Genomic DNA, 26983 nt, shown 5'->3' on the forward strand with positions numbered 1-26983 from the left:
CATTTCTTTTGCCACCCATAGGGAGCTCTGACAATTCTTACACAGGCCTGCCACTGCAGCCTGAGTGAAATAACGTCCACGTTATTTCACAGCCATTTTACACTGCACTTAAGTAACTTATAAGTCACCTATATGTCTAACCTTTACCTGCTAAAGGTTGGGTGCTAAGTTACTTAGTGTGAGGGCACCCTGGCACTAGCCAAGGTGCCCCCACATTGTTCAGGGCCAATTCCCCGGACTTTGTGAGTGCGGGGACACCATTACACGCGTGCACTACATATAGGTCACTACCTATATGTAGCTTCACAATGGTAACTCCGAAGATGGCCATTTAACATGTCTATGATCATGGAATTGCCCCCTCTATACCATCCTGGCATAGTTGGCACAATCCCATGATCCCAGTGGTCTGTAGCACAGACCCTGGTACTGCCAAACTGCCTTTCCCGGAGTTTCACTGCAGCTGCTGCTGCTGCCAACCCCTCAGACAGGCATCTGCCCTCCTGGGGTCCAGCCAGGCCTGGCCCAGGATGGCAGAACAAAGGACTTCCTCTGAGAGAGGGTGTTACACCCTCTCCCTTTGGAAAATGGTGTGAAGGCAGGTAAGGAGTAGCCTCCCACAGCCTCTGGAAATGCTTTCTTGGGCACAGATGTGCCCAATTCTGCATAAGCCAGTCTACACCGGTTCAGGGGACCCCTTAGCCCTGCTCTGGCGCGAAACTGGACAAAGGAAAGGGGAGTGACCACTCCCCTGACCTGCACCTCCCCTGGGAGGTGTCCAGAGCTCCTCCAGTGTGCTCCAGACCTCTGCCATCTTGGAAACAGAGGTGCTGCTGGCACACTGGACTGCTCTGAGTGGCCAGTGCCACCAGGTGACGTCAGAGACTCCTTCTGATAGGCTCCTTCAGGTGTTGCTAGCCTATCCTCTCTCCTAGGTAGCCAAACCCTCTTTTCTGGCTATTTAGGGTCTCTGTTTCTGGGGAAACTTTAGATAACGAATGCAAGAGCTCATCCGAGTTCCTCTGCATCTCTCTCTTCACCTTCTGCCAAGGAATCGACTGCTGACCGCGCTGGAAGCCTGCAAAACTGCAACATAGTAGCTAAGACGACTAATGCAACTCTGTAACGCTGATCCTGCCGCCTTCTCGACTGTTTTCCTGGTGGTGCATGCTGTGGGGGTAGTCTGCCTCCTCTCTGCACTAGAAGCTCCGAAGAAATCTCCCGTGGGTCGACGGAATCTTCCCCCCTGCAACCGCAGGCACCAAAAAGCTGCATTACCGGTCCCTTGGGTCTCCTCTCAGCACGACGAGCGAGGTCCCTCGAATCCAGCAACTCTGTCCAAGTGACTCCCACAGTCCAGTGACTCTTCAGTCCAAGTTTGGTGGAGGTAAGTCCTTGCCTCACCACGCCAGACTGCATTGCTGGGAACCGCGACTTTTGCAGCTACTCCGGCCTCCGTGCACTTCTGGCGGAAATCCTTTGTGCACAGTCCAGCCTGGGTCCACGGCACTCTAACCTGCATTGCACGACCTCCTAAGTTGTTCTCCGGCGACGTGGGACTTCTTTGTGCGACTTTGGGCGAGCACCGTTTCACGCATCCTCGTAGTGCCTGTTTCTGGCACTTCTCCGGGTGCTACCTGCTGCTGAGAGGGCTCCTTGTCTTGCTCGACGTCCCCTTTCTCTACTGGCGCAATTTGCGACATCCTGGTCCTTCCTGGGCCACAGCAGCATCCAAAAACGCTTACCGCACGATTTGCAGCTAGCAAGGCTTGTTGGCGGTCTTTCGGCGGGAAAACACTTCTGCACGACTCTCCACGGCGAGAGGGATCCGTCCACCAAAGGGGAAGTCTCTAGCCCTTTTCGTTCCTGCAGAAACCTCCGCTTCTTCTGTCCAGTAGAAGCTTCTTTGCACCCGCAGCTGGCATTTCCTGGGCATCTGCCCATCTCCGACTTGCTTGTGACTTTTGGACTTGGTCCCCTTGTTCCACAGGTACCCTCGACTGGAAATCCATCGTTGTTGCATTGTTGGTTTGTGTCTTTCCTGCCTTATTCCCCTATCACGACTTCTTTGTCCTTTGGGGAACTTTAGTGCACTTTGCACTCACTTTTCAGGGTCTTGGGGTGGGCTATTTTTCTAACCCTCACTATTTTCTAATAGTCCCAGCGACCCTCTACAAGGTCACATAGGTTTGGGGTCCATTCGTGGTTCGCATTCCACTTTTGGAGTATATGGTTTGTGTTGCCCCTATCCCTATGTGTCCCCATTGCATCCTATTGTAACTATACATTGTTTGCACTGTTTTCTAAGACTATACTGCATATTTTTGGTATTGTGTATATATATCTTGTGTATATTTCCTATCCTCTCACTGAGGGTACACTCTGAGATACTTTGGTATATTGTCATAAAAATAAAGTACCTTTATTTTTAGTATAACTGTGTATTGTGTTTTCTTATGATATTGTGCATATGACACTAAGTGGTACTGTAGGAGCTTCACTCGTCTCCTAGTTCAGCCTAAGCTGCTCTACTAAGCTACCATTATCTATCAGCCTATGCTGCTAGACACCCTATACACTAATAAGGGATAACTGGGCCTGGTGCAAGGTGCAAGTACCCCTAGGTACTCACTACAAGCCAGTCCAGCCTCCTACATTGGTTGTGCAGCGGTGGGATAAGTGCTTTGAGACTACTTACCACTCTTGTCATTGTACTTTTCATAAGAGAAAAATATACAAAACAAGTTCAGTGTATATACACATAACCAAAAAGTTTTACATTTCCTCTTTTCACTCTTTTCTAAGTGCTGAAAAGTACTTCTAACTTTCTAAAGTTCTAAAAAGTTGAAAGTTTTTTTTTCCAGTCTTTCTAAAAGCTCTGACAAACTTTTTTCTCTTTTTCTATCACTTTAACTCTCTCTAAAAATGTCTGGCACAGGCCAAAATGTTGATCTGTCCAAACTTGCATATGATCACCTTAGCTGGAAAGGAGCAAGGAGTCTCTGCATAGAGAGAGGTTTGAGTGTAGGGAAGAATCCTTCCTTGGAATTGTTACTTAACATGCTTAGAGAACAAGATAAGGCTAAAAGTGCCCCATCTGTTGAAAAAGTAGCTAATGGTTCCCAATCTGATCCAGGGACTCCCCCAGGAAAAGATTCAGGAAAGAAACTTCTTGGCCTGCCCATTACTAGACAGTCTAGCATAGTTGGTACTGAGGTGGAGTCACATCATACAGATGGTGTGCTCTCACATTACACTGTCAGCCAAGCTGTTAGGGTGCCCTCTGTAAGGGACAGGTCTCCTTCTGTTCATTCTCATCATACTTCTGTGTCTAGGAATGTCCCTCCCACCCACCCTGATGACAGATTGTTAGAAAGGGAGCTCAATAGATTGAGAGTGGAACAAACCAGACTGAAGCTCAAGAAGCAACAGCTGGATTTGGATAGACAGACCTTAGAAGTAGAGAAGGAGAGACAGAAACTGGGTTTAGAAACCCATGGTGGCAGCAGCAGTATTCCCCATAGTCATCCTGCAAAAGAGCATGATTCCAGGAATCTGCACAAGATAGTTCCCCCTTATAAGGAGGGGGATGACATTAACAAGTGGTTTGCTGCACTTGAGAGGGCCTGTGCTGTACAGGATGTCCCTCAAAGGCAGTGGGCTGCTATCCTATGGCTATCATTTAGTGGAAAAGGTAGGGATAGGCTCCTTACTGTGAAAGAAAATGAAGCTAATGATTACAAAGTTCTTAAGAATGCACTCCTGGATGGTTATGGCTTAACCACTGAACAATACAGGATAAAGTTCAGAGAGACCAAAAAGGAGTCTTCACAAGACTGGGTTGATTTCATTGACCATTCAGTGAAGGCCTTGGAGGGGTGGTTACATGGCAGTAAAGTTACTGATTATGACAGCCTGTATAACTTGATCCTGAGAGAGCATATTCTTAATAATTGTGTGTCTGATTTGTTGCACCAGTACTTGGTGGACTCTGATCTGACCTCTCCCCAAGAATTGGGAAAGAAGGCAGACAAATGAGTCAGAACAAGGGTGAACAGAAAAGTTCATACAGAGGGTGACAAAGATGGCAACAAGAAGAAGGATGGTAAGTCTTCTGACAAGGGTGGGGACAAATCTAAAAATGAGTCTTCATCAGGCCCACAAAAACACTCTGGTCGGGGTGGTGGGCCCAAATCCTCTTCTAATCAAAACAAGGAAAAGAAACCATGGTGCTATTTATGTAAAATAAAAGGCCATTGGACAACAGATCCCAGTTGTCCAAAGAAAAGCACCAAGCCTCCTACCACTATAACCCCTACTGCTACACCTAGTTTCCCTACTAATAGCAGTGGTGGTGGGAGCAAACCTACTAATAGCCAATCCAAGGGAGTAGCTGGGGTCACTATTGGTAACTTAGTTGGGGTTGGTCTTGTTAGGGAGACCACAGAGGCTATATTAGTCTCTGAGGGGGCTATTGATTTAGCCACCTTAGTTGCTTGTCCCCTTAATATGGATAAGTACAAGCAGCTACCCCTAATAAATGGTGTTGAGGTTCAGGCCTACAGGGACACTGGAGCCAGTGTGACTATGGTCATAGAGAAACTGGTCCACCCTGAACAACACCTACTTGGTCACCAGTACCAAGTAACCGATGCTCACAACAACACACTTAGCCACCCCATGGCTGTTGTAAATCTCAACTGGGGGGGGGGGGGCGGTTACTGTTCCAAAGAAAGTTGTGGTAGCCACAGATTTACCTGTAGACTGTCTACTAGGAAATGATTTGGAGACATCAGCTTGGTCAGATGTGGAGTTGGAGGCCCATGCAGCAATGCTGGGCATCCCAGGGCATATTTTTGCTTTAACCAGGGCTCAGGCCAAAAAGCAAAAAGGACAGGGAAGCTTGGATCCTGGAACAATATACCAAGTGCTCCCTAAAGCTAGGGCTAGTAGAAGCAAACCACTTCCTACTATCCCTCCCTCTACAGTGGATTCTACTTCTGAGGAAGAAGAATTCCCACCCTGTGCAGAACCTACACCAGAGGAGCTGGAAGCAGACACTGCTGAGCTTTTGGTTGAAGGGGGGCCTGCCAGGGAGGAGCTGAGTGTGGCAAAGCAAACCTGTCCCACACTAGAGGGTCTAAGACAGCAAGCTGTCAAACAGGCTAATGGGGATGTCAGTGACTCTCACAGAGTTTACTGGGAGGACAACCTCTTGTACACTGAAGTAAGGGATCCTAAACCTGGAACTGCCAGGAGGTTAGTGATTCCTCAGGAGTACAGAAAGTTCCTCCTAACTCTAGCCCACGACATTCCCCTAGCTGGACATCTGGGGCAAATGAAAACTTGGGACAGACTTGTTCCCCTGTTTTATTGGCCTAGGATGTCTGAGGACACAAAGGAATTTTGTAAGTCCTGTGAAACCTGTCAAGCCAGTGGCAAAACAGGTGGCACTCCAAAGGCACCCCTTATTCCACTGCCTGTGGTTGGGGTTCCCTTTGAAAGGGTAGGGGTTGACATAGTTGGCCCCCTTGACCCTCCTACTGCCACAAGATATCCTGAAGCTATTCCTTTAAGGACCACTACAGCACCTGCAGTGGCAAAGGCCCTCCTGGGAATATTTTCCAGGGTGGGCTTCCCAAAGGAAGTAGTATCAGACAGGGGAAGCAATTTCATGTCTGCTTACTTAAAGGCCATGTGGAAGGAGTGTGGTGTGACTTACAAATTCACTACACCCTATCATCCACAAACAAATGGACTGGTGGAGAGATTTAACAAAACTCTCAAAGGCATGATTATGGGTCTCCCTGAAAAACTCCGCAGGAGATGGGATATCCTGTTACCATGCCTCCTTTTTGCCTACAGGGAGGTACCCCAGAAAGGAGTGGGCTTCAGCCCCTTTGAACTCCTCTTTGGACACCCTGTTAGGGGTCCACTAACACTTGTCAAGGAGGGTTGGGAACAACCTTTAAAAGCTCCAAAACAAGATATTGTGGATTATGTACTTGGCCTCAGATCAAGGATGGCTGAGTATATGAAAAAGGCCAGTAAAACCCTTCAGGCCAGCCAAGAGCTCCAAAAGCAATGGCATGACCAGAAGGCTGTTTTGGTTCAGTACAAACCAGGGCAGAAAGTGTGGGTCTTGGAGCCTGTGGCCCCAAGAGCACTCCAAGATAAATGGAGTGGTCCCCACACAATTGTTGAGAAAAAGGGTGAAGTCACCTATTTAGTTGACTTAGGCACTGCCAGGAGTCCCCTTAGGGTGCTCCATGTCAACCGCCTGAAACCCTACTATGACAGGGCTGATCTCACCCTGCTCATGGCAACTGATGAGGGACAGGAAGAAGACAGTGATCCTCTACCTGATCTCTTCTCTTCCACAGAACAAGATGCTCTTGTGGAAGGTGTAGTTTTGGCTGATTGTCTTACTGCTGAGCAGAAAGACCATTGCATAAATCTCTTGGGTCAGTTTTCTGAACTCTTCTCTACTGTGCCAGGTACCACTTCTTGGTGTGAGCACACTATAGATACTGGAGACAGTTTACCTGTCGAAAGTAAGATCTATAGGCAGCCTGACCATGTCAGGGACTGCATAAAGCAAGAGGTGCAGAAAATGCTAGAACTAGGAGTGGTTGAGCACTCTGAAAGTCCATGGGCTTCTCCTGTGGTACTTGTACCAAAACCCCATTCCAAAGATGGAAAAAAGGAAATGCGGTTTTGTGTAGACTACAGAGGTCTCAACCAGGTAACCAAAACTGATGCTCACCCTATACCCAAGGCAGATGAGCTCATAGATACACTGGCATCTGCCAAGTATCTAAGAACTTTTGATTTGACTGCAGGGTATTGGCAGATCAAAGTATCAGAAGATGCTAAACCTAAAACTGCATTTTCAACCATTGGAGGCCATTACCAGTTCACTGTAATGCCTTTTGGATTGAAAAATGCACCTGCCACTTTTCAGAGGCTGGTGAACACAGTCCTGCAAGGGCTGGAAGCTTTCAGTGCAGCATATTTGGACGATATAGCTGTCTTTAGCTCCAGCTGGGATGATCACCTGGTCCACCTATGGAAAGTTTTAAAGGCCCTGCAAAAGGCAGGCCTCACTATCAAGGCTTCAAAGTGCCAGATAGGGCAGGGTAAGGTGGTTTATCTGGGACACCTTGTTGGTGGGGAACAGATTGCACCACTTCAGGGGAAAATCCAAACAATTATTGATTGGATTCCCCCTACCACTCAGACTCAAGTGAGAGCCTTCCTAGGCCTCACTGGGTATTACAGGAGGTTCATTAAGAACTATGGCTCCATTGCAGCCCCTCTTAATGACCTCACATCCAAGAAAATGCCTAAAAAGGTATTATGGACAGCAAACTGTCAGAAAGCTTTTGAGGAGCTGAAGCAGGCCATGTGCTCTGCACCTGTCCTGAAAAGCCCTTGTTACTCTAAAAATTTCTATGTCCAAACTGAGGCATCTGAATTAGGAGTAGGGGCAGTCCTATCACAACTTAATTCTGAGGGCCAGGATCAACCTGTTGCTTTTATTAGTAGGAGGTTGACCCCTAGAGAAAAGCGTTGGTCTGCCATAGAGAGGGAGGCCTTTGCTGTGGTCTGGGCTCTGAAGAAGCCGAGGCCATACCTGTTTGGCACTCACTTCATTGTTCAGACAGACCACAAACCTCTACTTTGGCTAAAACAAATGAAAGGTGAAAATCCTAAATTATTGAGGTGGTCCATATCCCTACAGGGAATGGACTATACAGTGGAACATAGACCTGGGAGTAGCCACTCCAATGCAGATGGACTCTCCAGATATTTCCACTTAGACAATGAAGACTCATCAGGTCGTGGCTAGTCTTATTGTCCTTCGTTTGGGGGGGGGGGGGGGGGGGGGGGGGTTGTGTAGGAAAGTACCATCTTGCCTGGCATGTTACCCCCATTTTTCACTGTATATATGTTGTTTTAGTTGTATGTGTCACTGGGACCCTGTCACCCAGGGCCCCAGTGCTCATAAGTGTGCCTGAATGTGTTACCTATGTAGTGACTGTCTCACTGAGGCTCTGCTAATCAGAACCTCAGTGGTTATGCTCTCTCATTTCCCCGGACTTTGTGAGTGCGGGGACACCATTACACGCGTGCACTACATATAGGTCACTACCTATATGTAGCTTCACAATGGTAACTCCGAAGATGGCAATGTAACATGTCTATGATCATGGAATTGCCCCCTCTATACCATCCTGGCATAGTTGGCACAATCCCATGATCCCAGTGGTCTGTAGCACAGACCCTGGTACTGCCAAACTGCCTTTCCCGGGGTTTCACTGCAGCTGCTGCTGCTGCCAACCCCTCAGACAGGCATCTGCCCTCCTGGGGTCCAGCCAGGCCTGGCCCAGGATGGCAGAACAAAGGACTTCCTCTGAGAGAGGGTGTTACACCCTCTCCCTTTGGAAAATGGTGTGAAGGCAGGGGAGCCTCTGGAAATGCTTTCTTGGGCACAGATGTGCCCAATTCTGCATAAGCCAGTCTACACCGGTTCAGGGGACCCCTTAGCCCTGCTCTGGCGCGAAACTGGACAAAGGAAAGGGGAGTGACCACTCCCCTGACCTGCACCTCCCCTGGGAGGTGTCCAGAGCTCCTCCAGTGTGCTCCAGACCTCTGCCATCTTGGAAACAGAGGTGCTGCTGGCACACTGGACTGCTCTGAGTGGCCAGTGCCACCAGGTTACGTCAGAGACTCCTTCTGATAGGCTCCTTCAGGTGTTGCTAGCCTATCCTCTCTCCTAGGTAGCCAAACCCTCTTTTCTGTCTATTTAGGGTCTCTGTCTCTGGGGAAACTTTAGATAACGAATGCAAGAGCTCATCCGAGTTCCTCTGCATCTCTCTCTTCACCTTCTGCCAAGGAATCGACTGCTGACCGCGCTGGAAGCCTGCAAAACTGCAACATAGTAGCTAAGACGACTACTGCAACTCTGTAACGCTGATCCTGCCGCCTTCTCGACTGTTTTCCTGGTGGTGCATGCTGTGGGGGTAGTCTGCCTCCTCTCTGCACTAGAAGCTCCGAAGAAATCTCCCGTGGGTCGACGTAATCTTCCCCCTGCAGCCGCAGGCACCAAAAAGCTGCATTACCGGTCCCTTGGGTCTCCTCTCAGCACGACGAGCGAGGTCCCTCGAATCCAGCAACTCTGTCCAAGTGACTCCCACAGTCCAGTGACTCTTCAGTCCAAGTTTGGTGGAGGTAAGTCCTTGCCTCACCACGCCAGACTGCATTGCTGGGAACCGCGACTTTTGCAGTTACTCCGGCCTCCGTGCACTTCCGGCGGAAATCCTTTGTGCACAGTCCAGCCTGGGTCCACGGCACTCTAACCTGCATTGCACGACCTCCTAAGTTGTTCTCCGGCGACGTGGGACTTCTTTGTGCGACTTCGGGTGAGCACCGTTTCACGCATCCTCGTAGTGCCTGTTTCTGGCACTTCTCCGGGTGCTACCTTCTGCTGAGAGGGCTCCTTGTCTTGCTCGACGTCCCCTCTCTCTCCTGGCGCAATTTGCGACATCCTGGTCCTTCCTGGGCCACAGCAGCATCCAAAAACGCTTACCGCACGATTTGCAGCTAGCAAGGCTTGTTGGCGGTCTTTCGGCGGGAAAACACTTCTGCACGACTCTCCACGGCGAGAGGGATCCGTCCACCAAAGGGGAAGTCTCTAGCCCTTTTCGTTCCTGCAGAAACCTCCGCTTCTTCTATCCAGTAGAAGCTTCTTTGCACCCGCAGCTGGCATTTCCTGGGCATCTGCCCATCTCCGACTTGCTTGTGACTTTTGGACTTGGTCCCCTTGTTCCACAGGTACCCTCGAGTGGAAATCCATTGTTGTTGCATTGTTGGTTTGTCTTTCCTGCCTTATTCCCCTATCACGACTTCTTTGTCCTTTGGGGAACTTTAGTGCACTTTGCACTCACTTTTCAGGGTCTTGGGGTGGGCTATTTTTCTAACCCTCACTATTTTCTAATAGTCCCAGCGACCCTCTACAAGGTCGCATAGGTTTGGGGTCCATTCGTGGTTCGCATTCCACTTTTGGAGTATATGGTTTGTGTTGCCCCTATCCCTATGTGTCCCCATTGCATCCTATTGTAACTATACATTGTTTGCACTGCTTTCTAAGACTATACTGCATATTTTTGGTATTGTGTGTATATATATCTTGTGTATATTTCCTATCCTCTCACTGAGGGTCCACTCTGAGATACTTTGGCATATTGTCATAAAAATAAAGTACCTTTATTTTTAGTATAACTGTGTATTGTGTTTTCTTATGATATTGTGCATATGACACTAAGTGGTACTGTAGGAGCTTCACTCGTCTCCTAGTTCAGCCTAAGCTGCTCTGCTAAGCTACCATTATCTATCAGCCTATGCTGCTAGACACCCTATACACTAATAAGGGATAACTGGGCCTGGTGCAAGGTGCAAGTACCCCTAGGTACTCACTACAAGCCAGTCCAGCCTCCTACAATACCCCACCGAGACCCTGAAAAGTAGGAGTAAAGTTACCCTACTACACCAGAAAGACAGTAAAGTCGAGATAGGGGATTCTGCAAAGACAACAACTGACTGAAAAGCACTGAAGACGGATTCCTGAACCTGAGGACCTGCAAAGGAAGGAGACCAAGTCCAAGAGTCACGCAAGTGTCCAGGGGGGCAGGAGCCCACTAAACCCCGGATGAGGGTGCAAAAATGGCTGCCTCTGGGTGGAAGAAGCAGAAGATTTTGCAACAGCGGAAGGTGCCAGGAACTACTCCTTTGGTCATAAAATGTCCCACGGCGTCCTGGAGGATGCAGAGTTGTTTCCACGCTGAAAGACCACAAACAAGCCTTGCTAGCTGCAAGAGTAGCGGTTGAGGAGTTTGGGTGCTGCCAGGGCACAGGAGGGACCAGGAGGTCACCCCTTTGAGGAGGAGGAGACAGGGGGGGCACTCAGCAACAGAGAGAGCCCACGCAGAAGCAGGCAGCACCCGCAGAAGCACCTGAACAGGCGTTCAGAAGATCTGAGCACGACAGCCGTCTCAGCACAACAAATGAGGGTCCCACAAAGTCGCAGTCCCACTCAGCGAGTTGGGCAATGCAGGAAGGAGTGCTGGGGACCTTGACTGTGCTGTGCATGAAGGAAGTCTTGCAAAAGTGCACAGAAGCCGTAGCAGCTGCAGTTCATGCAGTACACAGGATTACTGTCTGGCGTGGGGAGGGAAGGACTTACCTCCACCAAATTTGGACAGAAGGGCCACTGGACTGTCGAGGGCACTTGGATCCAGCTCCTGTGTTCCAGGGACCACGCTCGTCAAGATGAGAGGGGACCCTGAGAACCGGTGGTGCAGAAGTTTGGTGCCTGCGTTAGCAGGGGGAAGATTCCGTCAACCCACAGGAGATTTCTTCTTGGCTTCCAGTGCAGGGTGAAGGCAGACAGCCCTCAGAGCATGCACCACCAGGAAACAGTCAAGAAAGCCGGCAGGATGAGGTGCTACAATGTTGCTGGTAGTCTTCTTGCTACTTTGTTGCGGTTTTGCAGGCGTCCTGGAGCAGTCAGCGGTTGATCCTTGGCAGGAGTCGAAGAGGGAAATGCAGAGGAACTCTAGTGAGCTCCTGCATTCGTTATCTGAAGAGGAACCCACAGGAGAGACCCTAAATAGCCCTCAGAGGAGGATTGGCTACCTAACCAGGTAAGAGCCTATCAGGAGGGGTCACTGACATCACCTGCTGGCACTGGCCACTCAGAGGCCCCCATTGTGCCCTCACACCTCTGCATTCAACATGGCAGAGGTCTGGGACACACTGGAGGAGCTCTGGGCACCACCCCTAGGGTGGTGATGGACAGGGGAGTGGTCACTCCCCTTTCCTTTGTCCAGTTTCGCCCAGAGCAGGGGCTGGGGGCTCCCTGAACCAGTGTAGACTGGCTTATGCAAGGAGGGCACCATCTGTGCCCTTCAAAGCATTTCCAGAGGCTGGGGAAGGCTACTCCTCCCCAGCCCTTAACACCTATTTCCAAAGGGAGAGGGTGTAACACCCTCTCTCAGAGGAAATCCTTTGTTCGGCCTTCCTGGGACTGGGCTGCCCAGACCCCAGGAGGGCAGAAACCTGTCTGAGGGTTGGAAGCAGTGGTAGCTGCAGAGAAAACCCCAGAAAGCTCGTTTGGCACCGGGGATGTATCTGGTATTGGGGGGGACAATTCCAATGATCCTAGACATGTTACGTGGCCATGTTTGGAGTTACCATTGTGACGCTGCTTATAGGTATAGACCTATATGTAGTGCACGCGTGTAATGGTGTCCCCGCACTCACAAAGTCCGGGGAAATTGCCCTGGACAATTTGGGGGCACCTTGGCTAGTGCCAGGGTGCCCTTACACTAAGTAACTTTGCACCTAATCTTCACTAAGTGAGGGTTAGACATATAGGTGACTTATAAGTTACTTAAGTGCAGTGTAAAATGGCTGTGAAATAACGTGGACGATATTTCACTCAGGCTGCAGTGGCAGTCCTGTGTAAGAATTATCTGAGCTCCCAATGGGTGGCAAAAAAAATGCTGCAGCCCATAGGGATCTCCTGGAACCCCAATATCCTGGGTACCTAGGTACCATATACTAGGGAATTATAAGGGTGTTCCAGTGTGCCAATGAAAATTGGTAAAATTGGTTACTAGCCTGCAGTGACAATTTTAAAAGCAAAGCGAGCATAAACACTGAGGTTCTGGTTAGCAGAGCCTCAGTGATACAGTTAAGCACCACACAGGGAACGCATACAGGCCACAAACTTATGAGCACTGGGGTCCTGGCTAGCAGAATCCCAGTGACCTATATCAAACACACTGACAACATAGGGTTTTCACTATGAGCACTGGGCCCTGGCTAGCAGGATCCCAGTGAGACAGAAAAAACACCTTGACATATACTCACAAACAGGCCAAACGTGGGGGTAACAAGGCTAAAAAGAGGCTACCTTCCTACAGTGCCTCCACTCAAGAGGGAGTTCTCAGGCTATATGCGAAGCCTGGAGGTCCTGGGGGTCTTTTGAGGTTGGTCCAGTGGTCAGCTCCTCGCAGCAGTGATTGTCAGGACTCTGGTGAAGCAAGCAGGGGCCTCTTCTAGTGCAGCAGGTCCTCTGTTCTCGTCCGGTCGTGGTCTTTGGTGCTGTCGTCTTTTCCTCCAGATGAATCTAATTTCTTGGTCTAAGGGAGCCCACTAAATACTGAATTTAGTGGGTGTTTTAAGGGGAACCTGGTAGTGTCCACTGGGGCACTTACCCTTGGGTGTCTTCATCCACTACAGTGACCACTTCCTGTGGGAAGGGGCACTTCCCTAAACCCTATTGGATATTTTCCTGCCATCCACCATTGAGGAAAATGAGATGGAGGGTCCACTTTGCCTGCAAGCCCCTAGGGGTGGTGCATGCTCAGTGAGGCCACTCCTCCCACCCTTTGTCTGGTCTCCAGCCTTAGCTCCCGCCAAAAGTGGGTGTTTTCAAAGGGGGAAGCCATCTGCTGCTAGCAGCAGGCTTGGGGGCTCGAGTTTCAGGGGCAGTAGCCCTTTAAAGCTCACTGCCAGGGTGTTGCACATTCCTGAGGAGGTGTTAGCTCCACCACCTAGGAAGGTCATTGTCTTACAAACCAGAGCGCCATGGCTCTCCCCCGGATTTGTATACTGGCCTTCTGGAAGTGGCATGCTGGATGGAACCAGTCAGCAACTATGCCAGTTAGGGTTAGCTTTTGCAGGGGGCACCTCTAAGGTGACCCCAGGGTACATTTAGGGTTAAATCCAACACTGGTAACAGTTTGGATTTAATATTCTGAGTTGTTTGATACCACTGGCCAGCACATGTACTTGCAAATGGCTGCTCTGTTCACTCACAGTGTCCCAGGTCTAGCAAGGACACCGTGGGGGCATATTGCTCATGCAATTATGCCCTCACATATAGTATGGTGCACCCTGCCTTAGGGCTGTAAGGCCTTCTAGAGAGGTGACTTACCCATAACATATGCAGTGTAGGGTGGAGAGGGCACACAGGGAGTGTGCCATGTCGAATTTGACTTTTTAGGTTTGCCCCAGTACAACCAGCCTGCACTGGCAGTGCTGGGGGTATCTGGGTGCAGGGCCCCAGTGTAGGAAAGTAGCCTCTTTTGGGCATGTTACCCCCAATTTCTGCCTGCTGTCAGTGTGTTTGACTGTGTCACTGGGATCCTGCTAACCAGGACCCCAGTGCTTATGCTGTCTCTCCTATAAATGTTGTCACTGCATACTGGTAACCCAGTATTTCATCCCAAAATGGCATACTAGTCACCCCTTATAAGTCCCTATTATATGGTACTTAGGTACCCAGGGCATTGGGGTCACAGGGGATCTTTACGGGCTGTAGCATTACTTTTGCCAACCATAGGGAGCCCATACAAAGGCTTCTACAGGACTGCCATTGCAGCCTGTGTGAAATGGCACATGCACCCCTTCACTGCCATTTATACTGCACCAGGTCACTTATAAGTCACCTATATGTCACGCCTTCCAACCTTGAAGGCTAGGGGCAAAGTACCTGTGTGTTATGGCACCCCTGCACTAGCAGAGGTGCCCCCATGTCATCCAGGAACATTTTCCCAGAATTTGAGTGCGGGGACGCCATTTTACGCGTGCACTGTACATAGGTCGCTACCTATGTACACCTTCACAATGGTAGCTCCGAATATGGCCATGTATGGTATCAAACATGTTGGAATCATACCCCAAGGATTTTGCAAGCATTGGTTGTATGATTCCATGCACTCTGAAGGCTCCTTAGAGGACCCCCAGTACTGCCATTACAGCCTTCTGAGGTTTTTCAGGCAGCCCCAGCTGTTACCACCTCACAGACCGGTTTCTGCCCTCCTGTTGCTCAAGCAACTCGAGCTCAGGAAGGCAGAACAAAGCATTTCCTGTTGGAGATGGGTGTTAAACCCTCACCTTTTGGAAATATGTGTTACAGGCATGGGGTGGGTAGCCTCGCAGAGCCTCCGGAGATGATTTGAAGGGCACAGATGGTCCCCTCCTTGCATAATCCAGTCTACACCGGTTCAGGGACCACCAGTGCCTGCTTTGGCGTGAAACTGGACAAAGGAAAGGGGAGTGACCACTCCCCTGTCCATCACCACCCCAGGGGTGGTGCCCAGAGCTCCTCCAGTGTGTCCCTGGGTTCTGCCATCTTGGATTCCAAGGTGGTGGGGCACTCTGGGAGCATCTGAGTGGCCAGTGCCAGCAGGTGACGTCGGAGCCATCCCCTGATAGGTGCTTACCTGTGTAGCTGACCAATCTCACTTTCAGGGCCATTTAGGGTCTCTCCTCTGGGTGTTTCATCAGATTCGGATGGCAAGACTCCAGCAGGAATCCTCTGCATCCTTTACTTCACCTTCTACCGACAAAACTGCATCTGGACCCTGCAGGAACTCTACAAACTGCAACAAAGAAGCAAAGGCAACTTCTGCAACATTGTAACTTCAGCAACTGTTTCCAGGTCGTGCTTCCTCTGAGGACTGCCTATCTTCAGCCTGCACCAGAAGAACGAAGGAATCTCCCTGGAAGTGAAGGAGTGACTTCCCTGCTTCAGCAGGCACTCCTCTGCAGCGACGACCGGTGGCCTGGGTCCCCTCTCCTGAAGAAGTGCGTGGATCCAGCATCATGGGTGGTGGACTGAAGTGGTCCGACAGTCATGACGTCCTACTGTCCAACTTTGGTGGAGATAAGAGTTTGCCTCCCCACGCAAGACAGTACCCCTATGCACTGTGTGTGTTGCAGTTGCCAGTGCTTGTTGGCATCCTTCCATGAAGTTCCTCGTGCACTGTGCAGCTCCGTCCCCCAGCACTCCTTCCTGTGACGCACAACCTCCTGTGTGGTTCTCCGGCGGCGTGGGAGTTCTCTGTGTATGGCTGCGTGGGCTGCCATTTTCACCTTCTTTGTCGTCGTGCTGTGGGACTCCTGTGCACAGTGCCTGGTCTTCTGAGTTGCTGAGAGCCCCCTCTGTATCCCCCTTCTGGGTAGAGGCCACCAGGTCCCTCCTGGTCCTGGGCAGCACCATTTTTCGCTAACCGCAAGCTTTGAGTGTTTCAAGGCTAGTTGGCGGAATCCAACGATGCAAACCAAACTGCAATTATCCATCCGGCGTGATACATCATCTGCACCAACCAGGAACCTGCATCCGTCTTGTTGGGTGCAGTTCTGACTGTTCTTATTCACCGGTGGTTCTTCTTTTGCACCTTCATCCATGTTAGCAGGGGCCCCCGTTCTCCCTGGACTCGTCAGTGTTTCTTGGACTTGGTCCACTTCTTTTAAAGGTCTTCAGGTCCAGGAATACATCATGGTATCCAATGACCTACCTGTAGAGTGTCTACTGGGCAATAATTTGGAGACTTCAGCTTGGGCTGAAGTAGAGTTGGAGGCTCATGCAGCAATGCTGGGCACTCCTTTACATATCTTTGCTTTAACCAGGGCTCAGGCCAAGAAGCAAAGAGGAAAGGGAAACTTGGATCCTGGAACAATAGACCAAGTGCTCCCAAAAACTAGGGGTACAAAGGGTAAACCCTTATCCACTATCCCTCCCTCCACTGAAGATTCCCCTTTTGATGAGGAGTCTACTTTCTGTGCAGAACCTACACCAGAGAAGCTTCAGGCTGACACAGCTGAGCTTTTGGATGCATTGGGGCCTGCCAGGGAGGAGTTAAGTGTAGTACAGCAGACCTGACCCACACTAGAGAGTTTGAGACAGCAAGTGGGGGATATTAGTGGCTCTCACAGAGTGTACTGGGAAACTAATCCCCTTTATACAGAGGCAAGGGACCCAAGCCCTGGTGCTATCAGGAGACTGTTCATTCCCTTGCAGTATAGAGAGTTTCTTCTGACACTAGCACATGACATTCCCCTTGCTGGCCATTTGGGGCAAAGCAAAACCTGGGACAGATTGGTCCTTCACTTTCACTGGCCTCATATGTCAGAAGACACAAAAAGAGGTTTGTCACTCTTGTGTCACTTGCCAAGCCAGTGGTAAGACTGTTGGCACCCCAAAGGACCCCTTGATCCCACTGCCAGTGGTTGGAGTGCCCTTTTAAAGCGTAGGGGTTGACATAGTTGGCCCCCTTGACCCTCCTGCTGCTTCTGGCAATAGGTTTATCTTGGTGGTAGTGGACCATGCCACTAGATATCCAGAAGCAATTCCTCTGAGGACCACTACAGCTCCAGCAGTGGCAAAGGCCTCCTGGGAATATTTTCTAGGGTGGGCTTCCCAAAAGAGGTGGTATCAGACAGAGGTAGAAACTTCATGTCTGCATACCTTAAAGCAATGTGGAAAGTGTGGGGAACCTAAAAGTTCACCACACCTTACCATCCCCAGATAAATTGGTCGGTTGAGCGATTTAACAAAACTCTCAAAGTTTTGATTATGGTACTATCTGAAAAGCTCAGAAGGAGATGGGATGTCCTATTACCATGCCTCTTTTTTGCCTACAGGGAGGTACCCCAGAAGGGAGTGGGCTACAGCCCATTTGAACTCCTTTTTGGTCACCCTGTTTGGGGTCCATTAACTCTTGTGAAAGAGGGGTGGGAGCAACCTTTGAAGGCCCCTAAATATGATATAGTGGATTATGTACTTGGCCTAAGATCTAGAATGTCTGAGTACATGAAAAAGGCCACTAAAAACCTTCAGGCAAGCCAAGAGTTGCAAAAACAATGGCATGACCAAAAGGCTGTCCTGACTCAGTACCACCCAGGACATAAGATGTGGGTGCTGGAGCCTGTGGCACACAGAGACTCCAGGACAAATGGAGTGGCCCACATCTGATAGTGGAAAAGAAGGGTGAGGTCACTTTAGTGAACCAAGGAACTCCCAGAAGTCCTCTAAGAGTACTTCATGTGAACCGCCTGAAACCCTACTATGATAGGGCTGACTTAACCCTACTCATGGCCACTGCTGAGGGACAGGAAGATGAGTGACCGTCTCCCTGACCTCTTCTCCAACACTGCAGCTGATGGCTCACTGGAAGCAGTTGTTCTTGTAGATTGTCTTTCTGAAGGGCAGAAGGAGGATTGCAGGAACCTCCTTGGCCAATTCTCTGAACTTTTCTCTCTGACACCTGGTCAGACCACTTGGTGTGAGCACACCATAGATACTGGAGACAGTTTACCGGTCAAAAGTAAGATTTATAGACAGCCTCACCATGTCAGGGGCTGCATTAAGTCTGAGGTTCAGAATATGTTGGACGTTGGAGTGATTGAGCACTCAGATAACCCCTGGGCCAGCCCAGTGGTGATAGTACCCAGCCTCATTCTCAGAATGGTAAGAAAGAGATGACGTTTTGTGTAGATTATAGAGGGCTCAATACAGTCACAAAGACTGATCTCACCCTATATCCAGGGCAGATGAGCTTATAGATACACTGGCATCTGCCAAGTATCTCAGCACCTTTGACTTGACTGAAGGGTATTGGCAGATCAAGCTATCAGAAGAGGTTAAAGCTGAAACTGCTTTCTCTACCATTGGAGGGCATTATCAGTTCATTGTTATGCCCTTTGGTTTGAAGAATGCACCTGCCACTTTTCAGAGGCTGATGAACACAGTCCTCCAAGGTCTGGAAGCTTTCGGTGAAGCATATCTGGATGATATTGATGTATTCAGCTCCACCTGGGATGACCACCTAGTCCACCTCTGGAAAGTTTTGGAAGCCCTGCAAAAGGAAGGCCTCACTATCAAGGCTTCAAAATGCCAGATAGGGCAGGAGAAGGTGATTTATCTGGGACACCTAGTTGGTGGGGCATAGATTGAACCGCTGCAGGAGAAGATATAGACTATTTTAGACTGGTCTCCCCGTACAACATAGACCCAGGTCGGATGCTTTCTTGGTCTCACTGGGTATTACAGGAGGTTTATTAAGAATTATGGCTCCATTGTTGCCCCTCTTAATGACCTCACATCCAAGAAGATGCCTAAAAACGTATTGTGAACAGCTAGCTGTCAGGAAGCTTTTGAGGAGCTTAAGCAGGCTATGTCTATGGCCCATCAGGTATGTCTTTTGGGGTCAGACCCAATGGACGCAGACCCATGAGAAGAAGGTGGATAAGGCAGATGGAGCTCACAGTGGCACAAAAAGGTTGCTGGGTGGTGCCTGCTGCAGACGGAGGGGACCTTTAGCATCAGTCTGTGTTTGTGCTGGACTGTTCTGTTTCTTTATGCTGTCTGAAGAACAGGCTGCAGAGGGCTCTGCGTTGGCAGACTCCTGCCTGGTGAACTTCAGGTGTACCAACCTTGGGGCAGAATGCCTTAAGGCCCCCTCAGAAGTTCTGGTTTGCTATGCAGTGGTACAGCTGTAGGGACCACGCATGAGCTTAGTGACTTTCAAGGTGACAGTGTTTGTCTAAAGAGTGATCTGTCAAATTTCAAAGAGGTATCTTTAGGGACTCTAGTTCTTCTCCAGGTTGGCCTTTTTGAGGCCAGGGAGTTTCCAGAGTTGGACTTGGGTCTTGTGTGGCCTGCATTGGGCCATGAGGTGCTTCCAGGGGCTTGATAGCTCATGGGTGAGAGACACAGGCCTCTCCTCTTTGAGAATGTGTGGGCCAGGGTTTATAAAGTGGTTCATGAAGTTGTGCAATTTGCTGCTGGTTCTCCAAACAGGACCCACATCAGTCTTCCAAAAAACCAAAGTGTGGCTTGATAGTTCCTGTGCTGGGGGACACAGACCGTGTAATGGCAGAGGGCAGGTGGGCTAGGGCGCCGTGGTTGGTTCCTATTGGTGAGGTTTCTCTGGAGTGACTTTTAGGAGAGTACGCTGAATCTTCTGTTCTTCCCTCAGGGAAGTCCAGTTATCCCCCAAGGGTGGTGGCCGCTATAGACCCCAACCTAAGTGCTGTGGGTCAGAAGACCTATGAGTGGTCTGTGTCTACATCTTTTGGGTGTAGTGACACAGGTGAGTTAGGGTATTGATGTTGCATTTTCCGTAACTGACAGTCACTCAAAAAACAGGTTTGGCACCTGTCAAGTTTGACAGCATCTGTACTGAGGCACTGAACTCTTATCAGGGTCATTGTGGTTGGCATAGAGATGTGTGATCCAGGGCAAGAATGAGCCTACACCTGCTCAGGCCATGTAGGCACTTACTGTACTGGATGCATTCAAAATAGAACCAAGTGGGTTGTTTCTTAGTGCAATCTAGGTTCCCTGTGGGGTGAAACATTTTATGGCTGGGTTAGGTAGGAGGTCTTTGGTATAGGAAGGGCATTTAGGATACCTGTGGTGGCAGACAACTGATGAATGGTAGGGACAGACAGAACCTATTTTGACTTATGACCGCTTAATAAGCAAGAACCCCCCTGGCAAATGGCTTGATTCTTCCCCTACTTTAAGCTGGTGTAAGAAATGGGGTCTGTCCTTTTTCAACTCCTTGGGTTTCATGTTTTTTTTTTTAGTACCTGGTTTAGGGACATCTGTCATCAATGACTCTCACTGCCTAGGTCTTATTCACTGTAAGCTCTGTTATAATGGATCAGGATTGCTAACCACCAGTGTCCACCTAATTACCTTATACGATTAGGTATTTTGCTGCACAGCTATTGTAAGAGGTTCTGCCTGGCTGCACATAAACATAAACAGGTGTATGGGCAGACCATGTGAAACTATCAAGTAACTGGGCCTTGTATCTGCACACCGGTAGTCTGTTGCTAAAGGGACTCTTCATTGATGAGCTGTGAAGTATGCAGGGCTTATAATATGAGTGGGTGTGAGTGTGTACCTCTGGAGTATGTTACTGTTTATACCCCATGTGCAAAATCTGAACTCAAGTTCAATTTGGCCACAGTGAGGCTAGAGTATCGGTTGATGAAAGAGTATTATAGTAAATTAGGATAACAAATGCAGATCTGAAATCAATTACTACTTATCTGCGCTTCTTGTGGCAATTCAAGATTTATAATTTTTCTCTGACTCAGCTTCTATGTAGATTCCATGCTTTTGTATTACTGCTGGGCCAATCTAATGACTTTTCCGGCCAGCTGGAGGAACTAAAACCTCCCCCTTTAGCAGTGCCATTTGCCAAGTACTTGGGCCTGTTCATAGGAAAAGAAATGGTAGGCATGGAATCTGCATGTGATAATTACTCTTCATGCTGCACCTGACCTGGGAAGGTTAAACCCCACAGAGACAAAGGAGAGTAGCTGGACATCTGGAGCCAGTCAAAGGTGGGGCTGCCATTTTTTGTTTTTTGCAAATGTATTTATTGATTTTTAGACAAATAGTCAAACAACAACCTTCAAAACAAAAAGATGCAATGACACCTACCCCCATCCAAAGTCTCCCCCCACCATGGCAGGAACAAACATAGTATACCAAGTGTCACGAATATAGTCTCTCACCATGGGGCACAATGCCTGGGAAGTTCTGTTGCATTGTCAGGAATTCCAGCCCCATTAATATTTCCATGACCATTGTCCTTGAGCTTTTACAGCCTTCACCCCATCCCACGGTTACTTCCTCTTTTTCCCCCCAGAGGTCATCCCCGTCCACAGCTTCTTGAATTTCTTGGGCAGCCATGCCCCTTGTAGATAATGTTTTCCTGATTGCAGCACATATCCATTTTTCGCACCCAGTCCTGTAATTGTGGGCTTGCTGCACTCCCCCCATCTCCAAGCAATCTCTCGCTTTATTAGGAGAAACCCCAAGTTCCCCATGGTTTTCTATTATCAGTTGAGGTCTGAAGTTTCCCACAACCCAAATATTGTCAACTGAGGTTGACATGGAAGTGGCTACGCGATCACTGTATCCAACCAAACTTGTATACCCTCCCAAAACAAGCAGATCCTGGGACACTCCCATAATGTTTGCACGATGGACCCTCACTGACTGCAGGCATTTATCACTCATCACCCTATTGATCTTGTGTACGAGTGCCCTAGTGTAGTATATTCTGTGAAGGGTTTAAGTTGAATTATGCAGATTTGTTTCTGTAAGACCACCTCCTTTGGAAACTGGGGTGCCTTTTGCCACTCATCATCTTCCAGATTGCCCACATCTGCCTGCCATTTAATTTGCAAATGTGTTAGTTCCCCCTGTGTGTTATTCATGAGGGTCTTATAGGTTAACGAGATTGTTTTAATCACCATATGGTCATCTAAGAGTGGTCTCTGTAGTAGAGACTTCTCCATCATGTCATCATCCAGCGCAATTGTCCCCTCAGGACGTGTCTCACGTTGTATTATTTAAGATATTGTGAGGGAGCCATATCATATTCCTCTGTAGGATGTGCAAATGGCAACGTAATGTTTGCATCCCATACATCAACGAGCATGGAGAGGCCGATTAGGTGGCACCCTCTAAAGCCCTGCAAGGTCAATACCACCTCAAGTTTCGTGCCCCCCCAAAATGGGGTTCTGTGGGGTGAACCTCTTCCTCTAGCCCATGTCCTTCGAAAGAGTGTTTCATGTCCCATCTTAGTTACATCTGGGGCACTGGGGGTATGTCACCATAGAGAGCATGAAGATATCCCTTGACTCTCAGGGCATCTCAGTCATGTCGATAGGCCGGGTCCTCCAGAGCTGCAAATGCCCACTCATTTACAATGATAACCTGAGCAGATTTGTAATATTTGTGAACATCTGGTAAGGCTATCATACATAGACCTTTGAAGGGTGCGAAGGGCCATTGGTGGTGTTCTATCCAGCCACAATCCGAGTCCTCACACAACTGTTATTTTTACAAAAGAAAGTCTCCGATATCCGATAGAGGCTGTTTTATAGGACATACGTTTAGGTAAAGTTCTCATTTTAAACAGTGCTGCTCAATCCAACAGAGAGAACCCTCCCATGTATGGTGTCAGTTTCAAGTCGGATGTGAAGACAGGGCCACATTTTTCTCAAATTGAGTGGGTCCGTCCCTGGAAGCCCAGAGACCCAGGTATCAGAAAGTCATGTACCACTCTAAGAGCTATGGGAAGAGCAACTCAAGCTTCCCAAGAACCCAGGGGGAACAGAAGTGATGAACAGACATCATCAACGTACAGTAATATCTTCTCCCAGGTGTCTCCCCAACACCAGTCCCAAACTATTACATCTACTCAGATCCGCACTGCTAATGCCTCTATCACCGGGGCAAACAGCATATCTGACAAGGAGCAACCCTGTCTAGTCCCCCTGCCTATAGGCAACTTATGGTAAAGAATACCATTCAATTTAACTTGGTCTCTTGGTGCCTCGTAGAGGAGACCAATCCACCCTTTGAATTTGGGCACCATACCCATTTTTTCTAAGACGTCAAAAGGGAATGGTCATTCTCCTGAGTCGAATGCTTTATTCACATCCAGCGATACCACCACTAATAGAAATGTTACATCCTTTGCTGCAGCATGTTGTTGTGGAGATGCCAAATACTGAGCCTAATGAATCTGTGTGACATGAAACCATTTTTGTCTGGATGCACCAAATCTAGGATCACTTACTTCAAACAATCCACCAAGACCTTAGACAGTACCTTAGTGTCTGCACTGATTAACTATATTGAGAGATATGAGTCCCTTCGTTCCAGCGGTTTCTCAAGTTTTGGGATCACTACTATAGTTGCCAAATTAGCATCAAAGGGGAGCTTACCTCGTTGATGCGCTTCCACATACATCTCATATAAGTGTGGTGCCATACCTGGTTGAGGACATCTGGCTTTTTGCGGTATGTCCAAACCAATCTTATGGACATGCCCTTTGATGGCACCTGTCTCTTCCGAGAGAAAGCAGGATTCTCGTGCTATGGCCAGGTCCTTGGGCCTCGCAGTGGCCCCTCATCTCCCTCAGTCTGCTTTTCACCCCCTTTGTGGCTACAGAAGGGGCACCCAGCCACATCTGTTCTCATCCAGCCACCCTACCATGCTTGCTGCCCAGCCTCCGCATGGCTGGGGATTTGAGATCCACCTCCTGGGGTCCTAGTGGATCAGGGAGACACTAATCTGGCCATTCTGCCGCCCTCCCCCCTGAATCTGCCTCCAAACCTTCCTAGTCTGACTTTTCCCCTTCAGGGACAAGTCTGAGGCAGTATTCACCATCACCTGCTCCGCTGGCAATCCATCACGCCAGACAGGTGGGTTTTTGCACATAGTGCAAAGGGGCTACTGCCTCTTCTTAGAGACAATCCCTCCATCCATGCCAACCTCCTACGATTAGATGATGGAGGATCATTTGGCACTTCTCTGATAGGATGTTACAGCTCTTTTGGCCAAGGGCACCATAGAGAACTTTCCTGTGCCAGAAATAGGTTGTGGTTGCTATTCCTGCTATTTTTTGATACCCAAAAAGGAAAAGGGCCTCCACCCTATCCTAGAACTTCAGTTCCTCAATCTCTTCCTCAAGAAGGAGAAGTTAAAAATGCTCACTCTGGTGGCTCTGCCCTGGACCCTGGAGACTGGATGATAGTGTTAGACTTGCAGGGTGCTTACTTCTGTATTTCCCATCCTCCCTGTCCACAGACGTTACTTGTGATTTACTGTAAGCCACGAGCACTTTTGGTTCACCGTGCTCCCTTTTCGTCTTATATGCGCCTCTCGAGTGGTCACCATGGTGATGTCAGTGGTCGCAGCTCATCTTCGCAGATTAGGGGTTTCAGTCTTCCCCTATCCCAATGACTGGCTGTTAAAAGCAGGCTTACTACAGGCTGTTGTCTCCTACCTCCAGACTACGGCAAACCTCCTGCATTTGCTGAGGCTCACTATAAACATGCCGAAATTACACCTGACTCCCTCTTAGATGCTCCCTTTCATCTGAGCTGTTCTGGACACAGTGTGGTTTCGGGCTTATCCTCCTAAGCAGCGAGTCTGGGATTTTCAGGCTATGATATCGATGTTTCAGCCTCTATCCTGGATTCTTGGTGGGTGAGAATGACTGAGACTGCTGGGCCACATGGCCTCCTGCATCCTGCTGGCGACATATGGCAGATAGCATATGTGGGCTCTGCAGTGGGACCTGAGAGTCCAGTGGTGCAGCATCAGAGGAATCTCTCTGACATTGCTCAGATCTCAGAGGGAACTGCGCAAGATCTGCAGTAGTGGTTAACAAACCGCTATTGGTTTCGAGGCAGATCCCTCTCCCTTCCCCATCCAGATCTGACAACAGTGACAGGTGCATAACTCCTGGTATGAGGGGTGAAGATCAGAGGAATTTGGTCTCCGGCAAAATCCAGACTCCACATCAACTTGTTGGAGCTTTGTGTAATCAGACGGGTTGAATGCATTCCTTCCATCTATTAAGGGGAAGGAAGTGTGGGTGTTCTCAGATAACTGCCACTGTCATGTGGTACTGCAACAAGCAGGGCGGTGTTGGGGTTGGGAACCCTTTGTCAGGAGGCTCTGCGCCTCTGGATGTGGCTGGAACATGAAGGCATTTTCCTGGTGATTCAAGATCTGGCGGGATCTCTGAAAGGCCAGAGCGGATGAACTCTGCCGACAATGCTTAGTCGATCACGAATGGCATCTCCATCCAGAGGTGGTGTGAGGTCTCTTTAAGCAGTGGGAAGAGCCTTAGTTAGATTTGTTTGCCTCTGCAGAGAACACGCAATGCTGTGTGGATTGGAGTTTCCAAGATGGCAGTCGCTCTGCAACGCTTTTTGTACTGAGTGGAACTCAGGCCTCCTGTACGTCTTTCTGCCCATACCACTTCTGCTCAGAGTTCTCAAGAAGATCAAGAACGACCGTGCCCAAGTAATCCTTGTGGGTCCGGATTGGGCACAGAGAGCCTGGTATCCTGAGCTACTGAGCATAGCCATCGATCCTTTGATCATACTGCCTTTTTGGGAGGATCTTCTATCGCAGCAGCAGGGAAGGGTCTCAACCCAAACCTGTCCAGTCTCCCCCTTCTTGCATGGAGATTGAGCAGCGGCAGTTGACACTTTTGGCCTTCCGCCTGAAGTCTGTAACTTAATCTTGGCAGCCAGGCGTGTCTAAACCAAAATGGTATATGTCTGTCACTGGAAAATATTTGTTTCATGGTGCAAGGACAAAGTCTGTTGACCACCTTTCTGCCCCTCTTTCTGAGGTTCTGTTTTTTATCTTTTCTCTGGCACGCCAGGGCTGTGCCATGGGCATTCTCAGAGGTTATTTTTCTGCTATTTCTGCTTTTTTAAGGTTGCCTGATCAGCCTTCCTTGTTTAAGTCTCCTATTGATTCTTTAAAGGTCTTACTCATGTTTCCTCCATCTTCATTCATTATGCCCCCAATGGGAATTGAATTTAGTTTTGACATTCCTGATGTGCGCTCCTTTTGAGGCTCTCCACAATTGTCTTCTCACTTTCAAATAGCCTTCTTTGTGGCCATTACATCTGCCAGCAGGGTGAGTGAGCTGCAGGCATTGCCATCTAATCTGCCCTACCTTTCCATCTATCCTGACAAAGTGGTGCTTTGCATTAGAGCTTCTATTTTGCCAAAAGTGGTCACGCCCTTTCATGTAGGCCAATCCATCACCTTGCCTACTTTTTAAGCACCCCCACATCCTTCTAAGGAAAAGAAGAGACATCACTGCCCTGGACCTAAAAAGGGCATTGGAATTCTACCTTGATCATTCCAAAGATTTCAGGGTGGATGATGTACTCTTTGTTGGTTATCTGGTTGTGAAGCAAGGTCAGGCAGTGCGGAAGAGAACCATCTCCAGATTGGTCATACTCTGTATTAAATTGTGCTATGCTCTGGCTAGGAGCAACCCCCTGAGGGCTTGCATGCTCATTCTACCTGAGCTGAAGCTGTGACCACTGTGCTGGTATGCGGAGTCCCAGTCCTTGACATCTGTCAGGCGCCAACATAGGCGTCACTGCACATGTTTGCCAAACACTACTACCTGGACATTCAGGTCTGTAGGGAGAGGCACTTTGCCTGTTTGGTCCTGCAGGACTTTCTATTATGATCTTAGTTTGCAGACTTACCTCTGGGGAGGGTATTGCATGGTTATCTACTCTAAGGTAAGGAATCTGCAACTAGATGCCC

The sequence above is a fragment of the Pleurodeles waltl genome, chromosome 3_1, assembly GCF_031143425.1.
Source record: "Pleurodeles waltl isolate 20211129_DDA chromosome 3_1, aPleWal1.hap1.20221129, whole genome shotgun sequence".
NCBI classification, from domain to species: Eukaryota; Metazoa; Chordata; class Amphibia; order Caudata; family Salamandridae; genus Pleurodeles; species Pleurodeles waltl.